The sequence below is a fragment of the Thermobia domestica genome, chromosome 10, assembly GCF_964235325.1.
Source record: "Thermobia domestica chromosome 10, izTheDome1.hap1.1, whole genome shotgun sequence".
NCBI classification, from domain to species: domain Eukaryota; kingdom Metazoa; phylum Arthropoda; class Insecta; order Zygentoma; family Lepismatidae; genus Thermobia; species Thermobia domestica.
In genome coordinates, this window is record NC_137463.1 from 11211716 (window position 1) to 11229620 (window position 17905).

The 17905-nt window shown below is 37.4% G+C and overlaps 1 protein-coding gene across 4 annotated transcripts in view; it reads left to right on the top strand.

The window, feature by feature from the left end:
- Window positions 1-17905, top strand: part of cyc (basic helix-loop-helix ARNT-like protein cyc) — a 323518-nt gene that overhangs the window by 84416 nt on the left and 221197 nt on the right. Inside the window, exon 1 of one of the 4 annotated variants that reach the window (XM_081727688.1) lies at window positions 5972-6341. The exons of the other annotated variants lie outside the window; for them this stretch is intronic. The gene's annotated coding sequence lies outside the window, so the exon portion shown is untranslated. Of the gene's footprint in view, window positions 1-5971; window positions 6342-17905 lie in introns of those variants that run through there. 4 annotated transcript variants of the gene reach the window in all.

A 17905-nucleotide genomic window follows, 5' to 3' on the forward strand; every position in this document is an offset into this window, starting at 1 on the left:
TTGACCTATTAGCCTTCTCCTCCTACTACATGGTAGTGAAACAGATATTTTCTCCGAAATCCGGTGTTGCCAAGAAATTCTAGTTAGCTGACAATTCTCGACCAGAGGAGTGCGTATTCCTCTCTGTCACTTGACAAAGGTTTTGGCGAAGAAAAAAGAAGTAGCGTGGAAACTCCGAATGGTTTGTGTTGTTTTGTTATTTGACACCTTGAGTGGAAAAATCTTCCTTCTTTCTTTGGAGAGGAACAAAATTCGAACTGGACGGCAGCTCTCGGCAAAAATAGGGGGTGAGCAAAAGCTGATCTTCTCCGTCACATGAATAAGGAATGGAATGTCTCAAATGTTTTGGCGAAGAAAAAAGTAGTCTGGAAACTCCGAGTGCTTAATGTTGCTTTGTTATTTGACACTTTCAACCTGCTTTCAACAGAATATTTCTTTTTCCATTGAGAAGGAATGATGTATATATGCAGGCAAGTTGGTCATTGTTTGTTTATTTTCCCCCTCTCTATATAGAAAGAAAGAACCCACATGTGTAAGCCATTAATCACAGTGTAAGGGGGACCAAAGCTGTGGCAACGTCGTTGAACGTAAGTTAAGTTACAATGTCACTAGTAAGAGGATATGATTGTTCGGACAGTTCCGATTACCACCCACTAAGGTTTTTAAGATTCTGCCAGTTATATATATATATATATATATATATATATATATATATATACATTCATATTTATATGTATGTATGTATGTATGTATATACTTCTCTAAGCCTGATTTTTAGAAAAGAAAATTCAAATGAAGGGAGGATAAAAGTAGTTCTATTTGTTCGTGCAACTGTATTATTTGCGTGCGAGCAAAATATAAATGTAATGTACGCCATGAGAAACTTTACGTTTAGCAGCAAGGTTAAGATTAAGAATTCAGAACATTTTCCTGACACGTAATACCATAGTACTGGTCATTTTCAGACCCTAATTTTGGTTTGATGAGACCCTTTGCTATTGAAGGTGATCGGTAGGCTTACCATAATTTCTAGACACCAATCCCTGACATTTTTTGGGAATAGAGTTGGGTAGTGGTGGTTTTTGAGAAGTAATGTAGCTAACTATAAATTCCAAAAATGTTTTTACTCATTTTCTTTACGTAAAATACACTTTTACGATTGCCTTAATTATTATTTTCTGATGGTAAATATCTAAATTAAAATTGTGATTAAAACCTTGATACTGTTATGTGCTATCTTTTATCTGCTTGAACACTCCAGCAGCTGTCCAGCATAACCAACACAGCGAGATTCCAGGCCTTCTATTGACTAATATGAAAATCTCAGACATTTTTTTGAGCATAGGCTTGAATTCCTGATGTATAGTAAGCCTAGTAATAGATCCCAGATCCCTTTATATATACAGCTGTCGTTTGTCAATAATAAATTGTGTGCATTCCAGTTTTCAGTTACATGCCACATGTTGCTGTGCAGCCAGCCCATTAAGGACGTAGGCAGTTGCATGCTACATGTTGCTGTGCAACTAGTCCATACAGAACGTAGGCAATTGCATGCTACACGTTGCTGTGCAACCAGTCTATGCAGGACGTGGGCAGTTACATGTTACTGTGCAACCAGTCCATGCAGAACGTAGGCATTTGCATACTACATGTTGCTGTGCAACCAGTTCATGCAGAACATAGGCAGTTGCATGCTACATGTTGATGTACAACCAGTCCATGCAGAACGTAGGCAGTTAGATGCTACATGTTGCTGTGCAACCAGTCCATGCAGAATGTAGGCATCCTATGTATAGAAACGAACAAACTAGTGATATTTGTGGGAGGAGGCTACAAGGAGGAGACCCAATACTTACATCATAGGAGCCTACACAACACAACACACTGTTGCTGTAGGTTTTATTTTACTTGCTTTTTATTTCATATTTTTGAAATGTAGTCTGTTTTTTTCTTTAAATTTTTTGGAGGCCCCAAGAGAATGGGGCTCTAAGCAATAGCTTGTTTAGTTTACACGTAAATCCACACTGGCCATTTTGAACGATAATAATTATACCCACATGTTAAAGAGTAATAAAAAAATAAATAAATAAATAAAATAAATAAATACAATTAATACACAAACACGTAACTTGTTGAAAGAAAGAAGTGTTAAACGTGAAAAAGAAAGCGTGTTATGTTTCTTCCTGCTTTGAACAAAGAACAAAATTTTCCATTCCCACACTGATGACTTATACAACAAGCATGTCTATCTTGCAAAATGTAGGGGAGTGTCTCTCAGATAATTTTGTTTATTTGAGTTTTAATATGGGTGAGGACTAACTGTTTTTATAAATACTGTAAGCTTTTCTAATGATTGTTTATCATACGTCAAAAATAATGATTCAGTCATAAGCACCGAAATGTGGGAAATCAGATCCTTTGAGGACTCAATATTCATCCTTTAAGAAAAATTAAAATTAAAATATTTCAGTTTAACGTCCCAGGATTACCGGTATGCCCTTTATTAGAGCTAAGGGAGACGATGATTAAGGCAAGTGAATGATGATGGAACAGTTGATGGAATGAGAAAGTGGGAGGAAACGGGAGTACCCCGAGAAAACCCACGGGCACGATGTTGTCCACCACAAACTTACTTGAACGGGGATCGAGCCAGGGACCCCACGCACCAGAGATATGTGCTCTATCACTGAGCTACCGTGCCCCGTCCTGTAGCGATTCAGCGTTCTCAGTTTTATAGAAATTCAATATTTGACTTCTTTAAGTTGGAGGAATTAAGTGTTGTTAACAATACATACGCTATTTCAAATTATTTTCATTACACAATTACGTAGATTTGATTTGATTTGGTGTGCAGTCTAGCGTTTCTTTCAGCAGCGAGGGTATATGAGACGTGAACCTACAGCTTAACGTGGGATCCGAACCACATGAGCTCGCGCCTGGAATCAAACGCGGGTATCTGGCGCCAAAACGCGTACGGTAACCACTTAACCCTGAGGGAGCTTTCATAAGTACATAGAGACCATTCGGTTTGTTTAACCCGAGAAAGCCTAGGTGGTGCCTGAGAGGCACCCTGGTCCACTTTTAATGCAATTATTCTTAATGGATGTTTCGCCGCGCGTCTTCCGCTCTAGAATTCTCCTATCTCTTTGGAATATGCCCCCTGATTGAGTTGTTCATACGTTTTCTTGTTTTACTTCAGAAAAAAATAGGATTATTTTTTCTATTTACGTAAAGGCCCAAGGGGTGCCTCGGAGGCACCCTGGTCAATTTTTAATGCAATTATTCTTAATAGATATTTCGTCCTGTGTCCTGCGCTCTACAATTCTTCTATCTCTTTGAAATACACCATCTGATTGCGTTTCCTATCATTTTTTTTTACTTTACCTCAGAAAAAATAGCGTTATTTTTTTATACTAACGTAAAGGCCCAAGGGGTGCCTCTGAGGCTCCTATTGAAGTATGTACTTTTCTAATTATTTGATACTGTCCATTTTTTATTACTATTGACAAATGATTTCATAGCAAAGTAGTGACTAGCCTTTTCTACTAATGACGGAAAATACAAATGGTCGCGGTGAGTTCAGGTAGCTTATATATGGAGCAGGGAGCCTCAGAGGCACCCCCTGGGTCTTTTAAGGGTAAAATTAGCCTGGGCTTTCTCGGGTTAACAGTTGAGTGTTCAGTATATCAAATGTCCTAGAACCGCAGCGTTAAGTGGAGGTACTCGGCCATTGTTTTGGTCACCAAAGCAAGGTGCTCCCTCTTCTCACGTGAGCACGGAAGAGTAGACAATAGAACGACGCTTCGCGTGGGAAAACAAGGTTGCTAAATAACTGGATTCCTGTAATGAATATGAAGCATTTATTAGAATTAGTGTTTCCGACGAGACGAGAAATAAGATTTTCTCATTTCGTCTCGATTCTCGTAAGCTTTTCTCGTCTCGTTTCGTAAATTTATGACATACAACTAATTTTTGCTGGTTTTTTCTTAATTTCATTTAGAACTAATCAGAATCATTCTGCGTTATCTAAGGTTCCCGAAGGACGTGATATAACAACATTTAAACCATAATGTTTTATTATTAGAGTATACTGTGTAATGACTTGTGTATCATTAATCATCGATAAATTCTCTTCATTGTGTTTGTACAGTCACTGTATCAATTTATAGTTTTATACTGTGAATCATGTAACACACAATAATATTTCAAATTTTGTATCACCCATTTGACTCGTGAAATTTCTTATCTCACGGACAATAGTACAACAAACAACTATGGCAGCTAGTATGCACTGAGAGCAACAGTATGCGAGTAAATGTAGTGTATATAGTGATGGAGACACATTTAAGAACCCCGTATAGAAATTTACGGATTTGCTTGAAAATTGATAAACAAGAAGGTGATAATTAATAGGTGGTAGTAAAGGTGATCCCAACATGGCACTTGCAAGTATATAATCAGGGTATTCAAAATCGTACAGGTCCCCTTCACGTGTAAGCATTTTTAGCGGATACACATACAGCTGTTCGGGCAGATAGAAAGCCGGTCATGTAGATGATGTGTCACTAAACGTGCAGTAAATCTTGGACTAGCTGGTCTCTGTATTTGTTGGCGATCAGGCACTGTCCTGTCATGCCCCACACCTATTTCATAGATTTTAGGTTGGAAGACCCCACGGACCGCGTTATGGGTACGTGCATTTTCGTACTGGAAGACGAGTTCCGGCAAAAGGTCCGAATAAGATTGGATAACAAGATTGATATAATCATGAACCTACGACGCACTAGTTATATTGCCTGAAGACCGGAAGCGAATGTATAGCTTATTACTTCGCTCAGATGGAATCTGAACCACCGTAATGCTTTCTCTCACATTGAATCGAACCCAGGACCACGCGCACGAAAGACGCACACATTAGCCAGTAGACCAGCGGAGGATGGGGATTTTGACAAAATTGTGTAGAGCTACAGTCGGAGAGTACAATATCCTTTGAATAATCATATATTATAGTTTTCATTATTTTGTCCCTTGAAAACGACACCCGTCTTCTGGACATTTCGATCCCACCAACCCAATATCATAAACTTTTAGTGATACATTTTGTGCCATCAATGGCGGCGTAAGGGTGGGGCGAGTGGTGCTCACTTTCCCGGATCCCACATTCTGAGGGGTCCCGGTCGATAGGAGTATAAGCTATGATTGTGCGCGAAAGGGATCCGATCTCTTTCACTGGTCCCGGACCCCAGTTCCCCTTACGCCGCCACTGTGTGCCATAACGTTCATTTACAGACACACGTCTGTTTACTGCATTTCTGTTGATACTACGATCAAAGTAATCGTGTCATTTCTTTTGATGTGATGTAAGAAAAAAAAAGCAATTGACCAAAGGTCAAAAAATATCGGTCACTTACTGGAATCTGGTTTTAAGTTTGTGCTTCCTTATTTTCGCGCTTGCTTGAAAAATAGATTATATTTGTCATATAATTTTTGTTCTAAGTAGTACATTTTGTGTGGGTAATTATAGTAAAGTCAAGTATTGTATTTGATGTTATTTATAAAATGTGGTTTAATGTGTGTCAGTTTCAGCTTGAGTTGAATCATGAGTTAGTAGACATCAAAATCAGTTGGTTTTTCTTTACTTTTTTTTTTCTTTTCTTAAATCAACGCTGAAACCAACGACTGACTAGTTTTCACGCCTCAAAGGCACTTGACAGGTTCAGAAGTATCTGAAGAACATAGAAAAAAAAATAAATAAAAATAAAAAAATAATTGGATAAAGCATCTTACTAAACTTCTCAGTTTCTACAGTATGGTTGTGCAGTGTTAACGTTATGTCTCTTTTAGCTCTTATCTGTGTATGCAGTGAAAGTTCGGTGTACACCCTAGAATGTTCTACAGTGGACGTTAGTGTTATTGTGAGTACAGCATTTATACGGGTTAACTGGTACAGAGAAATGTGTGTAATACCGGCACCGCAAAGACTTGTTATTGCATGAGAAAGGAATATGAACTGTTCTTGTAGATGCTATCTATTTTCCCTGTACAGTACAAATCGATTATAAGTGTCACAAAAAAGTCATTTTTTTTTAAAAAAAAACGAGAATATATAGATATAAGTCAACAGTTTTTAGAAATAAAAATGCTCTGAAAAGTTCGTCGAGAGAATATAGCTCTGGTTGTTTTCCATCAACCAATGATAGTTTGTGATTCTTTAACACTGTGAATATTAATGTAGAGTGTTCTTCCCTTTTTTAAAATTCTGTGCAGTGGTGATTAACAGTGTTGTTGCCTCATTGTCATTTATAGACTGTGATTGAGGACCCTTTGAAATGTTTTTACAGGTATGTAAACAGCAGCAATATTTTTCAGTGTCCAAAGCGTAGAAGTTATTTGATATACGTATAAGACAGTGATAAGGGTAATTTCTGGCGAAACTGAATTATTAGGCGCACGGGCGTCTTTAGCATGGTAAAATGAAGGGGGAGGGGGGCGACTAGAATGCTAGTAGACCCCAACTAAAGTTACGTCAAAATTATGAGAAACTGGAATCTACTTTACTAATGGCATCCGCCCTTTCTACCTTTAGCAACACAATTCATCATAATTTTCTTCAATCACTGGTAGACTACTTGCCGAAAAAAAAAAAAGTTTATATATAACATGATTCTTAATTTCTTCACCTTGACATTCCTAGTGGTGAATTCTTGCTCAGTGTTCTTAAACGCATTTGCAGCAGTGTAGTTTTATGGTCCTCATATATTTCGATTTTTTTAGCTAACAAAATCTTAACTCTTTGAAAGAAGTCTTACGATGTCACTTGATTTGATTGCGAATTTCGAATTTTTTATTTTCATTCTTCTTCTGTATTCTTAATAAACTCAAAAGGTATATTATCTACCTTTTTGTTCTTCATTTCGCTTCATGTTTTTGAACTTGTCCAATAAACCATCCTCGTTTTCCAGTTTATTCTTGCTGTCATGCGGTTCCTCAATGTATTCTTTCCATTTTCCCCAAACTCAATTCGCTCATTAAACACTCATTTCTATCTTTAGTTTCTATATTGTCACTTACTGCCCTTCTACAGTATTCGCATGAAATTTATTGTCCTATGTAATATTCAAATTTCTCTATCTTTTTAAATTCCTCTTGTTACCTTTGCTTCTATTGTATATTTCACTGTATAGATTTCCCTTCTTAAGTCGCAGATAAACTTTCTATCCATCCTTTCCTTCCCTTCTCCAGTCTCCCTTTGTCATGGAAACCAATTGTTGCTGGTTAAGCAATGAAAATATTGTGTGCCTGCAGCCGGGACTACTTTGACTAACCAAGAACTGTAATTAAAAAAAAAAAAAAAATCCGTCAGGCGGACATTCTAATCACATTAGCCTAATGTTGAAGAACAGACATAACTTTAATTTGTTCTGCCTATGTTTCTACTTCTTCCATATAGATCTAAATACTTTCAGCATTGATCCATTTATCTTGTAATCAAATATTTGAGGGGGACGCGTCCCCCTGTCCCCCTGCCAGAGACGTCCGTGATTAGGTGGAATAAATTAGATGGCGCGAGCTTGGCTTGTGCCTTTTTACGCTTGCTTTCTCAACGCGTGTTGTCATACAATGTGCGTTTTGTTGTTCTTGCAAGCGATACCTTAGATCCTTCGCAGGGCGTCATAGCATCACTGGTCGTTCATTGGCTATTGACTTGCCGCCAGTGTAAAACGCTTGCGTCAAGCTTGAATAGAACACTGATTGCAAGGTTGTCTCCATATAACTTCGTTACTGGAATCCAGCTTGCGGCATGCTTGCACGCTTTCCAATCAAGCTGGATCCAAGCTTGCCGACTTTCACTGCAAGCTTACAGCAAGCGGTTTGCAAGTTGTCTCTGCTACTAGGGTTAATTTCGGAAATGTACCTATAGACAGCAAGGAAAGCTTGTTTGATATGTCATTGCATTGCATGGGAATGTTGAACTTTGGTTTTCAGTTTACTTTGAAGTTATATGTACTGGATTTTGAAAATTTGAATGTCTTTTGCTATTTAAATGATTATTTGGTTTGTGAACATATTATATTAAAGAAGATACGGACACACAAAACTGTACAGTATAGCGTTTCCATACTGTAACAGTACTTTTATCATACACAAGAATACTTACAAAAATACATGATGTATAATAGCCTCCATCAATGTTTATATGTGCGTATAATGCATATGGACCCTAATCAGTTGCAGCCAATGGTCAAATATTTTTTTACTCTAGGCTCCCACTCTGTCGAGCTTTCTATCTTCGATGAGGCTCAAGCTAAATTAGGCTTACACTCTATCGACCCACTAAATTCATTGGATTTGAATTCGCTAACCTCAATGGCGGTGGTCTTGCTGGTGCTAAATGAGGCTCACGCAAAATTTGACTGGCATTTGCTCAAGCTTAAGCTCGTTATCTTCAGTGAGGCTCACGATGTCTTAGGCCTCCACTTTCTCGAGCTCCATATTCTATGTGACGCTCACGCTAAATTAAGTGCTAGCTCGCTAAACTTTAATAGGGCTTGCATTTGCTGGTACTCGCGCTCGCAGCCTCATTAGGCGTCATGGTCTCTCGGAATTACTTGCTATCCACTCCAGGGTCGGATCCAGGACGAACTTCTGGGGGGGTGGGCGATGGGTTGTAATACTGCTACTTTTAAGAGCTCCAAACTCTGGGATGGGTTTCATTTATATATAAAATAAGAAAGTTTCCTCTTCTGGGCGAAGGCGATCGGGGCCCCCCTGGATTCGTCCCTGATCCACTCCAACCAGTGGTTCTCATCCGATGTGTCGTGACACACTGGTGTGTCACGCACTCCGTAAGGCGTGTCACTAGATTTTAGAATATTAAAATCATTAAGAATTTAATAATAATTAGTTAAAATCAAGAAGACAAACAGTACCAGACGACACCTTTAACGGCAGCAATAATGCTGAGTGCTACGTAGAGTGGTTATAAAAAGTAATAGTTTTCTCTATTATAATAAATATTATTAGTATTTATAATAAAAATATCAAACAATCTATCACGATGTTCTGGACGTCAGTAAAATGTGCGATCAGTCAAAAAAAGTTGAGAACCTCACCAGTAGCGTACGCAGGAATTTATTTCGGGAGGAGTCCAAACTCAATATGAGGGTATTTTATATAAAAATTCCTAAAATTGCCCCTAAAATTAGGCTAAGTTTATACAAGCCGAATTTTTTTTTTGGGGGGGGTCCGGACCCCCAGAACCCATCCCCTGCGTACGTCCCTGCATTGCACTATAACTACTCGTGCTCATATACTTTGGCCGTTAATTAATCTGCTCATATTCGGTGGAACTCGCAACTCCACAGACATCCAGGGCTTTTATCCAGGTATTATGAAGAGGTCAAAAATCCCAGTCTTACAGCATCCTAAATTCAAACTTACAAGTTACAAATACGAATTCAAAAAGAAAAAAAAGAAGAGAAAAAATCAACAAAGAAACAAGGAACTAGCGAAGATCTGACCTAGTTTCAATTCTCGTTGACTGTCTCTTATGACGTCTCAGTTTGTTTAAGGCTGTTACAGAAGCAAATACTTCGTGCTTTCTCTGATGGTAATTGGAATTTAAAAAAAAAAAAAAAAAAAAAAAAAAGTTAGAAAGTTGTATCTAATTCAGTGCTAAGGTTCATACATGTCAGCAAAACTCGTTTCTTTTCCATTGTGAAGGCAGTAGTTTTAGAAAACGAAACAGGTTATTCTATCGATCTTTATATATATACACACACAAGCATTTTTAAAAGCTGCTTTTCATGTGCTCTTGGGGTCGTGGATTCCGTTTAATACAGTAAAAAAAAAATAATTTTGTTAACCATTATCTTGAATCGTTAGCTAACCAATATGTTTTATTTGGGCACAAGGATTTGTATTCCAACTTTGCGCTGAAATTCTCCTCACTGTGATCGGGAGCTGATTCTGGATAAATAGTGTAGCATTCTCCATTCAATCGATTCGGTGCAATAAATTTGGTAAAAGAAAGCTGTGTTGTGACCTACAACGTCTGAAATTTTAAGCCTCATTGAATTAGATTTATTTCTGTTTTTTTCTTTCTTTTTTTGATGATATTTCCGGCTACTGTGACATATGACATATTTACCTTGAACTCAACGCTCCGGAAATCACGTTGCTCAAACAGTATCAAAGAATATTGTTTATTTATCTTTGTAATTTCTTTTTGTTTGACGTTTAAGCAAAGATAGAAGTGAGGATAGACGTGATAAAATGAAATAATAATTCGAAGTTTTAATGGAACGCCAGGTTTTTGACTCTTTATTTGTAGCTTGACTATGACGGTCTAAGTGCCAAAATGGAAATGTTGAGTAAAAAGTCCAGATTTTACTTCAGAACCGGTGGCACATAGGCCCACACGTATCCGTCTGCCGATTATTTGAACTACTTCCATCTTCCACGGTGAATACTAGATTGGCCGATTTTAAGCCCACAGTTTGAAATTAGACAGAACTTGGCCATTTTTGACACTGAGCACGAATTTTATTTTTAGTCTACATATCTTGTGAGAAATATTTATTTATTTTTATGTTAATTAACTCGATGCACAGTATCGATTAGTAACGCCATCTAGCCATAATAGATTACGATTAGGATTAGAAATTAGATTTCTGGGCTTTCGGTATCTATGACCATGTTAGCCCGTCGCAAAATTAAAAATTAAATCAAATCGTTCAGTTTTACGCCCCACGGTTATGCCGCCTAGACTAAAGGGGTTAGTGCTGATAAGAAATGAATTCAATGATGGAATGAATAAAGTGGGAGGAAACGGGAGAACTCTGGGAAAACCCACGCACACGGTGTCTTCTTCTACAAAGTCCACTTAATGCGAGATAGGATCGAACCAGGGATTTCACTCACTAGAGGTGAACGCTCTACCACTGAGCTACCACGGCCCTTAGCTCGTCGCGTATGAGAGATAATGACCGTCGCCGATCACACTGTTCGAGGAAAGGGAAGGGAGAAAGGATTGGGGAAGAATAGAAACGGCCTGGGACCTGTATATTACGTTCCATCCGGTCTAGCCATAATAGAGCACGGCAAAAATAACCAATTTCCTTCTGTCTCACGAAGTATTAGCTTAAAATAATATTATATAATTATAGCCTAATATTATTATCGCTAAATATATATAAGGATGAATAAATATACTGTACGAAGTTATGTATTTTGTTTATATAAATCGTTGTTAGTACCTACCGTTGCTGTACTCTTTGGAAAGTGAGAAACATTAGTGGATGCAGAGGAATCGTTTGGAGAGGGCGGATTGCCTCCTGGACGGTTATTGTTGCCTTGAAATACGAAAATGTACATCAAACTAGAATAAAGTAGTGCAATATTTTATACAAGACCTATGAAGAGCCAGTCTTGGGGGTGTGGGCGGTCACCCCCACCGCATTTCTCGTGTATACGCCAGGGATGAAAAGGCGTGATACTCTTGTTGAGTAATCGTGAATATTCCGCCGAGGCGTCTTTTATAGCTATCCTTTTGTTGAAGAGGATAAATACAGAGGACTTCACAACGGAATACTCATAATATAGGCTGTTGGAAAGTAAGTTTAGTGAATACGGGTAACACAAGATGAGAGGATCACATCAGGACCACAAGAGGATCCTGTAAATACAAGATCACAGGGATTGATTAACTTAATGAAGAGATAATGAGGGTATATTTCAATATCAGATTCATCCCAATAAGTGGTATGGTTCACGTACAACATTACTTTTTAGGTTTACAAATTAATTGGTTTTACTCGGGTTTCTCGAAAATAATACATGGGGTTGTACACTTACACATATTCCGCCTTATGCAGAGTCGTTTTGACGTATGATTATCGTCATACTAAAGGTCTTACTACTGCTTGAAACTTATGTTAGTCAAACTCTTTAGTATGACACTAATCACTCATCAAAACGACTCTACATTAGGCCCATTGTGTTCAGGTCAATAGGATATATCAATTAGTGTGTCTTACCTTTGGACACATTTTCCCCCATTAAACGCTAATATTTGGATCACAATCTCGTAGTGGCGGAAGTGCAAACCTGGTTAAAATCAATCATGAAAAATGGAAGGCGAAATCGAAAATGGAACTTTGGAGTGACTAAGAAATATCAACAATGATGTGAAAGAAGAGATTGAAAAAAAAATATCTGCAATGGGCGATATGATAAACGGAAAAAATTAAACAAATTCTACTAGACACACTCCACAATAACATTGCCAGGATGGAAAGAGCCAGTGGTGGCTTTAGCGGGTAGGCTGAGTAGGCCCACCCAAAAGATTTGAAAAATTTATAAGCGCTAAAAGATACAATAAGGAGTAAATACATTTTTCACTATTTATATTAATGGTAGATAATTATTTAACTAACAGCAGCAACTATTACTGTAAAGGTAATTTCTTACTGCCATTAATCAATCAAATGTGTATATATAGCCATAAGCGAGGGAGCGGGCCTACTCAAAATTAAAATCCTAAAGCTGCTCGTGGAAAGAGCGCCGAGAAGACCATGGATAACTGAAGTAATGCTTAAGAAGATGGAGGAGGAACACAGAAGGGCGAAAACCTCGGACATCAAAGAATACAGAACACAGAATTATGAATTAAGAAGAGAGACTTCCAAGCCAAATAAAAGTACATGGAACAGGTATATAAAGAAATAATGGAACTTCAGCGGCGCGGCAGATATGATGTGAAGTAAACAGAAAGCATAAGAATTAGGAGGGACGAACGTTTGAAATCGAAGATCAACAAAATTATGCAGTCACTGATCATCAAAGAATCTTTAAAATTTGGGAGGAATACGCAAAGGATCTGTATGATCAAAAGAACCACCCTAAAGATATTGCGATCCAAGCAGAGGTGGATGATGAAGAAAAGGGACCCAGTATATTGAAAAGTGAAGTAGTACAAACCATCAAGGACATGGGAAAAGAGGAAGGCCACTGGAGACGACGACATACCAGTAGATTTGTTCAAGGGTTAGGAGACAATGCAATATCTTATCACCAAGATGTATCTGAGTTAAAAATGGCCAAAGGAATTTGTTGATGTTACAATGGTTGCATTACCCAAGAAAAAACAAACAGAGGACTGCAGCGATCACAGAACCATTAGCCGGTCACAGAACCATCGAGCAACAATGAATTGAATCAGCAGCGATCAAAGAACTACCATTAGTAGGTGGTTCTTTTGATCATACAGATACTTTGCGTATTTCCCACATTGTAAAGATTGTTGCTCGAACCTTAAAATAATAAAAAATAAAATAAAATAAAAAATAATAATAAATGTTAATAATATTATAGACTTTTTGATAGGCCATTTCTAAATATTATTCCATTTCACGCATTTTTCGATGACATCTGATATTCAGAACTTTTTAGTCCACATAATGTAAACCTGTTCTCAGCAGAAACTAAACGAGCGAGACTTCTCTCTCAACAAAACCTATACCGTGTCCAAACGTTATCAGAACCCAACAAGCAATAGGCATTCTGAAGACCTTGTGTTGTTTTCTGCGTAACGTAGCAATTTGGAAAGGATCCAGGGACAAGCACGCAAAATACTTCGTGGGCGATTTCACCAGCATGAATTAAATCAGTTTATTGCTTCGTACGTAGCAGGAACAAAAAATAGATTTCCGTTTGTAGTCCCTCTGCTGAATTACAAACATGTGTACAGTATGTATTGAAGTTTGTATGATATTGTTTCCGAGATGGGTCGTCACTTGTGTTCAGAATTTAGATTTGCCCAAAAGACGAGGCAAGATGGGAAATAAAGTTTTGTCATTCCGTCTCGAAAATTTTGTAGAAGTCTAGTATCATAGACGTCTCGATACACGTAGATTTTTCACGTCTCGTCTCGAAATTTATCTTGTCTCGTTCTCTAAATTTATGTACAAAATTTATACTTTGACTTTTTTCTTTCATAATCCCATCTAGATATTACCAGAATTCTACTGGGTCACAAGACGTCAACGAAGGGTGTAATATAACAACATTTAAACTATATTTATTACTTGAGTATATTATGTAATGAACTGTCTATCTTTAAACATTGATAAGTATTCTTTATTATGTTTGTACAATTACTTCATCAATTTTAGTTATTATATTAAGGGTCATGTACAGAGCCGTAGCTAGATGGGGGCGAGTGGGACCTTCGCTTGGCGCCCTATTTAATCAGTATTGTTGTCGCTTTTGCGAAGAAATAGATTTGTTAAAAAAATTTCTTGATTTTTCCGCCCGCAACCCAAACGTGGACGGTGGATGAATTCAAAACTTTCATTCACTAAGAAATTAAGTAATTACTATAATTTCAAACATATGTAGTATAGCCAATCTATATTTTAGATTTTAAATACACACATTAAATATATTCTTCAGGCCATTGATCAATATTGAGAAATTCGCAAAGTAGGCTTCTTCTGAATTTCTGTTATATTTCACAAAATATTTTTTAACGTAAAAGAATCGAAATTAAAATGCTATTTTTATGGTTATATACAGAATAAAATTACAAAAGTTTACAATTATTACTGGAAGTTAATGCTATTGAAATTTCATTGCTTATCAACAGTATGAAATGTTGTAAATAGTTGTAAATTTCAATAACTGTTCTTCAAGTGGATTTGTGTACAACCAAAGGTAGCTTTGACAAGTGTTGTTAATACTTATTGTAACAAAAAGTCCAAACTAAACCTCTGGAAAACAGCTCTTATTTGTAAAAGAATACATAATGATATATATTTTTTGGCTGTTGGAAATGAAATGAAATCTTTCAGTTTTACGTCCTACGATTATGGCGGTTAGGCTAAAGGAGACGGTGATGATGAGAAATAAATGAAATGGTAGAATGAAGAAAGTGGCAGGAAACGGGGGAACCCCGAGAAAACCCACGAACGCGGTGTTTGTCCACCACAAAGTCCACACGGCGCGAGCTGGAATCGAACCAGAAACCCCAAGCACCGGAGGTGAACGCTCTACCACTGAGCCACCGCGCCCCCATTTTGACTGTTGAAATGGTCTGTAAAAAAAAAAAAAAAAAAAAAAGCTTGATAAGGTGACTGCAGGCGGTGCTAAATTCGGCCTCGGGCGCCGAAATCTCTAGCTACGGCTCTGCCCACGAGACTCGAGAGTTATTTGTCTCTTCTCGAATTTAAAAATTTACATCTCACGTTGTTTTTGAGACGAGATATTCTCTGTCTCATGGGCGATACTACTAACGATCGTTGGACGGAACCTATCCTGGATCCAGCTACTTGGTGCACTGGGTTCTGGGTTCGTTTCTTGGGGAGATTTCCACCTCAAACTGTAGATATATATCTTATATAGAACGCTGAAACGAACGCTAAACTCCAATTCAATCAGCGATCAGGGTCGGCTTTAGGATTTTAATTTTGGGATAGGCCCGCTCCCTCGGTTATGGATACATATACACATTTGATTGATTGATGACAATAGGAAATTACTTTTACAGTAGTGTTTGATGCTTTTTTTGTTAAATACTTATCTACCATTAATATAAATAATGGAAAATATATTTACTCTTTATTGAATATTTTAGCGTTTATACATTTTCCAAAATTTTTGGGTAGACCCGTGCCTACCCGGCTTACCCGCTAAAGCCGCCACTGTCAACGATTGAGTCGTACGAAATGCGTGTTTTTTGAATGTCCTCGATATTTCGTGTTCGTATCCACGTGGAAAAAAATGAAATGAAATCTGTGTTTTACGTCCCACGGTTATACCGGTTAGGCTAAAGGAGACGGTGATGATGAGTAATGAATGAAATGGTGGAATGCAGAAAGTGGGAGGAAACGGGAGAACCCCGAGAAAACCCACGCACACGGTGTTCGTCCACCACAAAGTTCACTTGGCGGGAGCTGGGATCGAACCCGAAACCCCAAGCACCACAGGTGAACGCTCTACCACTGAGCCACCGCGGCCCTCTGTATCCACGTGGAGTGTAGTAGGAATGCGAAATGTGGGAAATAATTAAATCAGAAACTGAAGTAAAAAAAAAAAAAAAAAGAATGAAATAAGAAAGTAGTAGAGCGATCATCTCTGGTGCAAGGGGTCTTTGGTTCGATCCCAACTCGCACCAGGTGGTCTTTGTGATATATAAACACTACGTGCGTGGCCTTTCTCGTGATTCTCCCATTTCATTCCATTCTCTCTTTATTCCACCATTTTAGTCATTTTTCATCACCGTCTTCTTTAACCCACACGGCATTACAGTGGAACGTAAAACTGAAAAAAATCATTCCATTTCATTTCTGGTGTAAGGGGTCACTTGTTCGATCCGTGGCTGTGTTTTTCTAATTGACATCGTGTTCATATTTTTCTTTCGGGAGTCACCCATTTTTCCCATGTTCTCATATGACTATTCAGTTTCTTTAATATCCATCTGTTTTAGCCTAAAGGGCATAATTGTGGGACGTTAAATTAAAAATTCATTTTTTTGTGTGTGTCCATAAACATGGGTACAATATAATGTCGTTTTAGAGTTACTTCCATTTGAAATCTTAATTATCGGGTTAAGTAACTAAAAAAAAAAAAAAAAAAAAAAAAAAAAAAAAAAAAATCATACTTGAACCAATACTATACTGGTGTTACATTAACTCCTTCAGTGTGGGTGGCGAGTTAACTCGTATCTTCAAAACACACCTGCTGTGCGGTTGGCGTATATATACGCTTTCATTTTGTTTTGGCTATTTTGTATTGCGTATGGCGAATATACTTGCCCATAGTATGAGTAATGCTATCCCGACAATATTTAGCGAGTTTGCGCTCAGCTGGTTTCAATTGTTGCTTAATTAAAAGAAGAAGAGGAAAAAGAAAGAATTTAAAATAGAGTTTGGGCTTCGTCAAATAGTTTTCATTCTTTGTTTTGTTTGAGAGCAGACAGCACAGTAATGGCTTCAAAACGATATTTCAACGATGCTGACATCGAGGAAGAGTTATTAATTAGTGATTCTGATGTAATTGATTTTGAAAGAGATTTAGAATCAACATCCAAAGTTCTCAAAAAAAAAAAAAAAAAAAAACTACAATTTTACAGCGGTTCGCATCAGAAAATTACGCACTGAAGGGGTTAAAATTGTACATAGCTACACACAGAGAAAAACGTATGTGGCGTACGTAAAAACGTAGGTTACATGCGTAAATCCTGTAGATATAGGTCTTATAAGTACAACTATGTATAAAACATTTTGCAGCAAACGTATAACTGAAAACATGTGTTTTATAATACTGTCCGCAGGGTTGGCAAAACTATGGTTTTTATTGAAAAACTCCCATAAAACTTTTTTTTGTTTAAACCCGGTATTTTTGGTTTAAATAATTTGCTCTATGTATTTATATTACTTATGAACAGAAATAAGTTCATTTCGCTGTGGTCTTATTACGCAACAACGGGGTTATGCTGAAACTCACTCACGAAGGGCTCCTGCTATAAATACGTTGTACTGATGTTCAAATACTGCTAATATAATTGTCAAGAGTCATTTCAGAAAGACAAAAAGATAAACAGTTGCACAATTGAAACCATTGCACAGAATTATATATAAATCGGGAAACTCCCGCCTTAGCCACTGGGAAAGTCCTGTTATTACTTTAAATGTAAAGCAACAACGAAAAAAAAATCCTGTTATTGCTTGGCATGTAAAATTTTATGGTCAACGTGTCATAATCAGTACACCAAACTGAGGTATTAAATTACAAATTTAATATGTAGATATTATTCAATTAAATTAAAACTGAAAGTCCAATCAAAGCTGATGTTGGAAGCTACATAGGCAGTCGATAAATTTTGCCAATTCCTGTTAATATATTT